Source organism: Dioscorea cayenensis, chromosome 4, assembly GCF_009730915.1.
Source record: "Dioscorea cayenensis subsp. rotundata cultivar TDr96_F1 chromosome 4, TDr96_F1_v2_PseudoChromosome.rev07_lg8_w22 25.fasta, whole genome shotgun sequence".
Lineage (NCBI taxonomy): Eukaryota > Viridiplantae > Streptophyta > Magnoliopsida > Dioscoreales > Dioscoreaceae > Dioscorea > Dioscorea cayenensis.
This window is the reverse complement of record NC_052474.1, coordinates 12,096,259-12,102,880: the sequence shown is the minus strand read 5'-3', so window position 1 is coordinate 12,102,880 and position 6,622 is coordinate 12,096,259. Positions and strand designations below refer to the sequence as shown.

At 42.9% G+C, this 6,622-nt stretch overlaps 1 non-coding gene across 1 annotated transcript; it reads right to left on the bottom strand.

Annotated features, from left to right (window-relative positions):
- Positions 1–3,962: 3,962 nt before the first annotated feature.
- LOC120259621 lies at positions 3,963–4,069 on the bottom strand. The gene has a single exon (XR_005536178.1). It is a non-coding gene; the product is annotated as a small nucleolar RNA R71 (small nucleolar RNA).
- Positions 4,070–6,622: the final 2,553 nt, after the last annotated feature.

The window sequence follows — 6,622 nt, the reverse complement described above, 5'->3', positions numbered from 1 at the left end:
TGTTTTGGTTTATTTTAGTAGTTTATTCATGTTTGGCTTGTTGTGATTCTTGTTTGGTGTTCTTGATTGTTTTGGTACATTTGATTGAGTGATGTATCAATTTCTTGGTAGCAGTTTGTAGCATGACTATTGCCTTAGTGCTAGACTTTACCAAACTAGGAAGGGATTATTGTATAAGTACGCCATGACCATCGGGTATTTGTACCCCTCCATTCCTAGGGTTGAAAACTACTTGTGTTTCTACCCTAACTTGTGAAAACCATCTTTATCCTTACAACCATGTGGGAAGTTGGGTGGAAGAAATTCTGTACTCAACACTTGCACCGGGTTAGGGGTCGATTGCCGTGACCATCGGGTTGGCTTAAGTTTTGGTTTTCTCGGTTCAACTAGCCATGTGCTTAACTACTCAATTTCCTACTCACTTTAGTAACCCCCTTGGGGATCCGCATCCGTGACCATTTTCCAATCTTGAGCTTCTCCTGTGTTTTGATCATATCATATTTCTTAAGAATTTCTCTTACTTTTCACTTTGCTTTCTTTTCTTCTTTTCTCTTGAATTGGAATCGGTGAGCTAAACAACAGGTAAGAAGTGAGTAAAGTAGCTCCTCAGGCCCCTTGGGAATATGACCCACTCGTGCGTGCGCGAGTGGTTTATTACTTGATGACCCCGTGCGCTTGCAGGTGTTCACACTCTGTGTCGATCAGCGGCCATAGTAGAGTGAATGGATTAAGGGATGACCTTCTACTGGGGCTTAGTTGTGAGTGCAACAAAGTGAAGCGTTGAAGTGATTTTAGCACCTAGGGCTTAATTGTGGCTAGGGAACTTTCACCTGGACCAAAGGGTTAGGTCTATACATAGGAATAGGGTTTATCACATGGAATCTCTAGAGTTCATTGCATTTCTATGCGAGAGCGAGGTTGAGAGGTTATACAACCTTTCCTCCAGGACATGTATAGAGTTAGGCATGGTTGATCTTAGATTTGGGATCATGTAATTAAGGATTTCCATGACTCATTGTTGCATCAATTAGGAAGTATAATAGAGGGTTCTTGCACTTTAAACGATTGTCCTAGGCGGTTCAATATCCGGGTACCCCATCTTTATCCATTGCCATACCTTCTCCTTTACTTGTGCCCTCTATCTTGTTGTTTTTATTTTTGTTATTTCATATTTTGTCACACTTATCACTATTCATCTTCCACATTAGTTAAGAAACAACTTAAGTGTCTTTATTCTCTACTGATAAGTGCTTGTGTGATATGAATGCGAAGCATTCTTTCCTTATGTTAAGCATTACTTTTCTCGAGTTTTTACATTAATATGTGTGTTTTTATGTTACTTTTATGAAGGTAGGGTTGTGAAACCAATTATGAAGGAAAGAAGCAAATGTGGATCACAATGCACCAATTTTGGAGGAAATCTTGCTAAGGTTCAAACGCGAAGATATAAGTTGGGTGCGAGATGCTAGAGTGTGTGCCAACCTCCCCGTATTTGAGTTTGCACAACCATTTGGAGGGGCACAAGGGCAGTCACACTCAAGCATTCCGACTTATGCACATAGAACAATATCTCCATCAACTTATCCGTCATTGAAGAAGCAAAGCGATCCACGGCATAAACGTGTGCCCATTTATGTTACCTCGATGAAAAGTGGATTCGTGAGTATTTTTGGCATAGTACTCGTTTCATAGTCGCCGAAAATGAGCGGGCTTTCAAAGAATCCACACGGGTGTGTGGAAATTACAAACGCCCGTGTGGAAATTCCGCACGGGCACGTGAAGCATCCACGCCCATGTAGTCGCCCGATTCCAGCCCTATTTAAAGCCGAATCAGCCCCGATTTTTGTATTCTTTTCTCCATCTTTTCCCCAACTTGAGAGAGGGCTTCGGCTAGGGTTTCGAGGGGTATTGGCCAAGGTTTTGGAGCGGTTCTATGGCTCTGACATCATCATTCCTTAGGAAGAAGGTTGGTAGGAGAGCTTCCATGGAGGCGTATCCTATACCGGACGATGGATTCCTTGGACGACGAGTAGAGGACTTTCCACAAGACCATCGACATGACTATCGAGGAGGTTTCTTTATGGATTCATTGCTTTTACATTCTATTTCTTTGATTGTACTAAGCTTCATGGAGAGCTAAATGGAAGCCTTGGACAACGAGTAGAGGACTTTCCACAAGACCATCGACATGACTATCGAGGGGGTTTCTTTATGGATTCATTTCTTTTACATTCTATTTCTTTGATTGTACTTAGCTTCATGGAGAGCTAAACCCCTAGTGGGTACTCGGGCTATTGTGAACCCTAGGATGTATTTGTTTCTTTTGAACCTCTTTATTATGTTTTCAATAAATTGATGTTTATTGTGAGTTCCAACCTTGAATGCTTGATTGTATGAACATTTCCCCTAGAGTGACACTAGGGTTGAGAGTTATTGTTGGTAAACTTATGAGTGAGTGACACACCACGAGCGTTAGACAAAGCTAGGTTGGAGAGGGTTGAGAGGGTGAGTCGAGAGGTACAAGAGCGTCCCCTTTCCCCTCCGGCGTGATAGATTCTACCTCCGTTCCTTGAGTTCTTTGCGGCCATAATAGAGTGAATGGTCTAAGGGATGAACTTCCGCTGGGGCTTAGTTGCGCGTGCAACGGAGTGAAGCATTGAGGTGATCTTAGTATCTAGGGCTCAATTGTGGTTAGGGACCTTCCACCTGGACCAAAGGGTTAGGTCTATAATTAGGAAGAGATTTATCACTTGGAATCCCTAGAGCTCATAGCAAGTCTATGCGAGTGTGAGGTGTTGAAATTGTTCGATTTCTCCTCCGGGACATGTATATAGTTAGGCATAGTTGACCTTAGATTTGGGACTATATAATTAAGGATTTCCACGACTCACCATTGCATTGATTAGGAAGCATAATAGAGGGTTCTTGTACTTGAAACAATTATCCTAGGCGGAGCATTATCCGGGTACCCCATCTTTATCGATTGCCTTACCCCCCTTCTTTACTTTTGCTCTCTTATTTGTTGCTTTTACTATTGAGAATTGAATCATTATCACACTCATCATCATTGATCTTTTACATAGCTAAGAATTGAATTAAGTATTTTTATTCCCTACTCCCTGTGGATTCGATACCCGCTCACCCGGGATTATTACTTCGACAAACCCGTTCACTTGCGGGATATATGCAAGGGGATCTTGTCATCTACTCTCTGTGGATACGATATCCACTCATCTGGGATTATTACTTCGACACCTGTGCACTTGCGGTTTACACACATATAAGGACGTGTCAAGTTTTTGGCGCCGTTACCGGGCAGTAGGTGTTTAGAGATACTTTGCACTTTGTTTTCTTAGCTATTCATTCATTCTATTTCATATTTTCTTATTCTATAATCATTCTGATTTCTTTTTCTTTCTATTTTAGGTGCAGCTCTAGGTTATGACCCGAGGGAACCCCTCAACACTGATTGAAGGTGATCCCGAGCTTGAACGTACACTTAAAAGAAAAGGGAAACAACCTGTGCAAGAATAGTCTAATCTAGCTCATTTGGAAGTAGAAGAATCTGAAAGCATGGCAGAACAGAATGAGCAGCATTGGACATTATCCGATTTTACCAGACCTTTAGTATTGGGGATACAATCGAGTATTGTGCATCTCCCGATTACAGCTCAGACTTCGAGATGAAGCCGGCATTCATCCACATGTTGTAGCAATCCGCACAGTTCAATGGTTTGGCTGATGAGGATCCAAATAGTCATATAGAGAACTTTCTCGAGGTGTGTGATATGCTGAAGATAAATGGGGTGACGAATGATGCCATCATGTTGAGAGTTTTCCCATTTTACTTGAAGGGGAGAGCGAAGCAGTGGCTACACTCATTACTTAGAGCATCAATTACCACATGGGAGGAGATGGTCGAAGCTTTTCTTGGACGTTATTTCCCTCCCAAAAAATCTGCAAAGCTTAGGAATGAGATCTCATCCTTTGTACAATTGGAATTGGAGTCTCTATTTGAGACGTGGGAAAGGTTCAAGGAGCTCCTGAGAAAGTACCCGAAACATGGATTTCCGGAGTGGATGATTGTTCAGACCTTTTACAACGGTCTGAATCCGAGTACAAGGCAACTCTTGGATGCGGCAGCAGGAGGTACCTTAGGTAGCAAGACCCCCAGTGTCTACTTGCACCGGGTGTGGTGGAGGACATGCTCCCTGTGATTGCCCGATCTCTATTGGTGATGCATCTTCATTTGAGAATGTCGATTTTGTGGGTAATGGCATGGGAATCAAGGAAACCCATACAACAATACCTACAATCCAGGTTGGAAGAGTCATCCCAATTTCTCACGGAGCAACCAAGGTCCACAAAAGGCTATAGGGCCACCTGGTTTACAACAACAAGCCCTAAACATGAAGAACCGAGTTTCAGGTTTGGAGACTCAGATGACTGATTTGAAGAAGGCCTTAACTAGATTCGTGCAATCATCGGATACAAGATTTCAATCAGTTGAGGCTACACTTCCTAAACACACTGCTTCTTTGCACAACCTTGAGAATCAAGTACGGCAAATAGCGAAGTCTCTATCAGAGAGACCATAAGGAAGCTTGCCAAGCAATACCGAGACTAATCCTAAAGAGCATGTAAAGGCGATCACTTTGAGAAGTGGTCGTGAGGTTGAGGGTAAGCATCCGAGTGAGAAGCAAAATGAACATGCACCAGAGGTTATAGAGGTTGAGAAGGGAGAAAGCAAAGAGAAGGAGGTGGCACCCCCACCTTTATAGCCAAGAATCCCTTATCCCTCTAGATTGAAGAATGACCAAGGGGATGAACAGTACAAGAAGTTCCTGAGTTTGTTCAAACAACTCCACATCAATATTCCTTTTGTTGAGGCATTGGCCCAAATGCCTAAGTATGTAAAATTCTTCAAAGACTTGTTGACCAATAAGAGGAAGTTAGAGGAGAGTGCTTCAGTGATTTTAGATGCATCTTGCTCGGTGGTTTTGCAAAAGAACATGCCGAACAAGAAGAAAGACCCGGGAAACTTCATCATTCCGTGTAATATTGGCAATCTAGGTGAAGAAATGGTATTGGCGGACTCAGGGGCCATTATCAATGTCATGCCATACACCTTCTTTCAAAAGCTAGGCTTGGGCGAGCCTAGGCCTACTCGGATGATATTGTAATTGGCGGATCAAACAATGAGACATCCGAGGGGTATCATTGAAGACGTGCTTGTCAAGGTGGACAAGTATATATTTCCTGTAGACTTTTGTGGTGCTAGATGTCGATGAGGATGCGAATGTACCTTTGATACTTGGGAGACCATTTTTGTGGACTTCCAAAGTCTTGATTGACATGGACAGTGGATAGCTAACTTTGGGAGTTGAAGATGACAAGCTCACATACGGCCTTGCGAAAGCAATGCGTGGGGCAGAGAAGATGACAATTCCTTTACCGTTAGGCCTGGATATATTGAGATTGATGGAATTGGCATGCAGACACAGGACTGGAGCATGTATTCTGAGTACGCCTACCCCAGAGATAGCCCCAGGGCGGAGGAGATGCAGTTGACGGGTCACAGAAGACTCCTGAGCCTTAGCTCGAGCATACGGTACCTGAGGCACCCCATACAGCATAGGAGCCGCCACTAGTGCGCATGTTCACCCCATCACCTCTGCGTCAGCAGCGTAGTACGTAGAGATGATGGCGCGCTTTGATATCTTACAGCAGCTACTCAAGCACAACGCGTCTTCACCCTTCATTATAAGACCCAGGACCCCTCAGGAATCTACGGTTCACCATCACCAGTTCAGGCACCGATTGATCTACCAGCATTCGCATAATCACCTACACCAGCACCAACAGCAAAGCCGACCGTCGACGACATCGACACTTGAGGCATCTTTAGTTTACTTTTCTTTTATTTCTCGTATTTTACTTTTGCATTTCATTTTGGACTCGCATATTTAGAAAGTATCTTCCTTCTGAGTTTATATTTTTGTCTCTAGTTGTATTTCATTGCTCTATCTTTTATATACTCGAGTTTATTTTGTTTTTGTTGAGCTTCACTTAATCACTGATAAGTGCTTTGTGTGATAAAAATGTGAAGTGTTCTTTCCTTATGATGAGCATTACTTTTATCGGGTTTTAATGCTAATATATGTGTATTTATGTTACTTTCATGCAGATAGGGTTGTGAGGCCAAGTATTAGAGAAAGAACCCAATGTGGATCGTAAGTGCACCATTTGGAGGAAATCTTGAGAAGGTTCAAACGCAAAGACATAAGTCGGGTTCAAAATGCGGGAATGTGTGCCAACCTCCTCGTATTAAAGTCAGCACAACAATTTGGAGGGGCACAAGGGCAGTCACATTCAAGCATTCCGGCTTGTGCATGTATAGTAAGATCTCCACCAATATGTCCATTATTGAAGAAGCAAAGTGATCTACGATGTAAAGGTGTGCCCGTTTACGTTACCTCGATTAAAGCATGGATTCGGGAGTGTTCCGGGCCGGTACTGGAGCATGTATTTAAGGATCTCCACAACTCATTATTGCATCAGTTAGAAAGTATAATAGAGGGTTCTTGCACTTGAAACGATTGTCCTAGGTGGAACAATATCC